This window comes from Etheostoma cragini, chromosome 5, assembly GCF_013103735.1.
Source record: "Etheostoma cragini isolate CJK2018 chromosome 5, CSU_Ecrag_1.0, whole genome shotgun sequence".
In the NCBI taxonomy this organism is placed as follows: domain Eukaryota; kingdom Metazoa; phylum Chordata; class Actinopteri; order Perciformes; family Percidae; genus Etheostoma; species Etheostoma cragini.
Window position 1 is genome coordinate 9,254,434 of NC_048411.1, and position 2,747 is coordinate 9,257,180.

Here is a 2,747-nt window from a genome sequence, read left to right on the forward strand (position 1 = left end):
ACACACACACACACACACACACACACACACACACACACACACACACACACACACACACACACACACACACACTTATCTTACTAGAGTTGTTGGGAGACTTCAATGGAGAAATGGATATGGTAATATGATATACGGGTTATATTTTTCTGGTACATTACAGTAAAGTGATGTCATTTTCTGAACTTTCCAGGCTGTTCTATTAGAGCTAATTAGCAGTAGTCCATAGGGAGTTGGGTTGGGAGCCGGTGGGTCGCTGGTTTAAGTCCTCCATTAAAGCACCATTTGTCAACTCTACATGTCGTCGCAATATCTTCATGAATGTATTTAGTCAAAAATATCATATTTGATTTTCTCCCTATTGCCCAGCCCCAGCCCTTTGTGTGAGTAACGGGGGACTTTAAATGACAACTATATCAAAGAATTAGAAACAAAATAACAAATCTGAACACAAATTAAATTCCAATTCAGCACATTTTGGTCTGGACGAGTCATGGTGAGTTTAACATCTTACATCAGGGATGCAACAAATGGTTATTTCCAACATTGATCAGTTCACAATTTTTCTTCTTCTGATTATTCAACTAATTGTTTGTTTTGTAAAATGTCAGAAAACCAAAGCCCAGCTAAAAAAAAAAAGTGTGATGTTATCAACAAATTTGAAAAGGTTTGGCATGTCTGCCTGAATGTGTAATCAAATTAGTTCTGAATGTGACACATGTACATACACACACAAAATATCCTCAAACAGTCTAACTACAAAGTTAAAACTCTGATAAAAGCACAAAACTCTCAGGATGTTTTGGGGGGTTTTGTCCCCTCTGAGCATTGTCACCCAAACTCCACCCAGAGCGGCAGCCCTTCAATAGAGAAGCCTTCTACTTTCAATGTTCTGAGCTCAGACCAATCACAGCACCCGCTGACCCCCCCCACCCCTCCCACATCTCTCAGGCCTTCAACCAATCACGGCCGCCCCTGCTCCACACATGACTCTACGCGCTGCTGTGCATTAAGCGCCTCATATATAGTGCATGCATGAAAATGTGGAGCAGTTCGATAACATGCGTCGTAGCCAGGCTCCTGTGTGTGCTGGGGGGGGGGGGGGTTGCATGCATGTGAGAATGCGTTTGATTGGTTTACCTATTTAGAAGGAGAGAGAGAGAAGAGGAGGGCAACAGAAAGAGACAGAGAGAGAGAGAGAGGGAAAGAGAGAGAGAGATTTGTAAAACACTTGTATTTGTAAACCGCTGGCTGAGTTCCCACTAGAGGCAGAGAGATCAGACTGAAAGAGAGTGTGTGAGTGTGTGTGTGTGTGTGTGTGTGTGTGTGTGTGTGTGTGTGTCAGGACTGAGACGGAGAGAGACAGGCAGGCAGGCAGGCAGGCACAGAGAGGAACCGTTCCACCACTCCTCAGCCCGTCTACATGAGGTTTCTTCACGAATATGGAGGCTTTTCGCTCTCTTGATTTTGTTTTCCTACCTTCCAGTCACCACAGATTCATGCTGCCGAACTTTTGACCCCCTTTTTAGGTAAGTATTTAAACTGCTTGTCCTTCCCTGACTCTTTTCATTTCCAACTTCACTGATTCAACACTTTTCCCACTTGTTTTACACTAATTACTACATTCAGTGATTACATTGAAACACTACTCTATTTCTACAACGCTAATGTGTGGAAACCTTTGGATTTTCACTTATAAGCAGGTACAAAAGACAGTTTCATTTGTTCTTGATGTGTGTGAGCATTTGTGCTTTGTATTTGTGCAGTCGGTCTAAAACTGTGTTATATGCTTGTGAAACCAGACAGCGGCTCTGTGTGTGGGAGAGTTCTGAAAAGAATGCATGTGTGAATGAAAGGGAGACAGAGAGATTGTGTGAGCCAAACAAAGTGTTCCAAGTGTGAAAAGTGTGTGTGTGTGTGTGTGTGTGTATGTGTCTGCATGTGCGTGTGCTCGTGTGACTGTCTGTGTACGTGTGCGTGTCTTATTTTTTTCAAAAGCTTGCTCTGTGGGAATGCGGAATGCGGACCGCGGTAGCCAGTAGCGATGTTTGACTGGGAGGAACTGAGCCAGACAGTAGACAAAAGCAAGCAGGGCTGTCCAGACAGGGCAGGTCAACCATTAGAGACTGCAGCGGAGGGACAGGTCAGCCAGCTGCTGCTCCGCTCCACTAGGGGAGGGCATGCCCCGCTTTTAGCGTCAGGGTGGGGGGTTAGAGTTGCGATCGAGGTTAGGGGTGACCACGCTTCACTTTACAACTGCCTCTCAAAGTACTCACCTTGCACCTCGCCCTTCCCCACTTAGAGAAAAAGACCGGTGTGCTTTGCAGGTTCATATGACTTGACTTGAATTTGCAAAGAACAGTTTCCCCCTGCATCATTGGGACAATCTTTCACCACTTCTTTGTGTAAACATGTTGTCCAGTTCCATTTTCTCCCCCAAAGTAGCAAAGTAGCGATGGTTCCAGATCAAAAATTCTAAATAAGCTGCTCTCAATGACTTGCTAGAGTTATCCCAAAATACTAAAAATGTACGAAGGGAGGAAAATGCAGCAAAGGAAGTGTAAATGTAGGAGGCAGTTAAATATAGACTAAGCTAAAAGAGGAAGAATGACAGAGACTGTCATTTTCACAGAGTTTTTTTTTTTTCTACTACTTTTTTTTGTTGGTTTTCCCCCGCCGGCGTGCGTGGGGCTCCCAGGGTTTGGAATGTATTCAGTGACAGGAAATAATGGACATCCATATATATATAT

General features: G+C 44.0%; 1 long non-coding RNA gene across 1 annotated transcript in view; it reads left to right on the forward strand.

Annotated features, from left to right (window-relative positions):
* The first annotated feature begins 1,068 nt into the window (after positions 1 to 1,068).
* The window catches only part of LOC117944759, a 12,968-nt gene continuing 11,289 nt past the window's right edge, over positions 1,069 to 2,747 (forward strand). The window contains exon 1 of the long non-coding RNA XR_004656645.1: positions 1,069 to 1,526. This is a non-coding gene — a long non-coding RNA (uncharacterized LOC117944759). The remainder of the gene's footprint in view (positions 1,527 to 2,747) is intronic.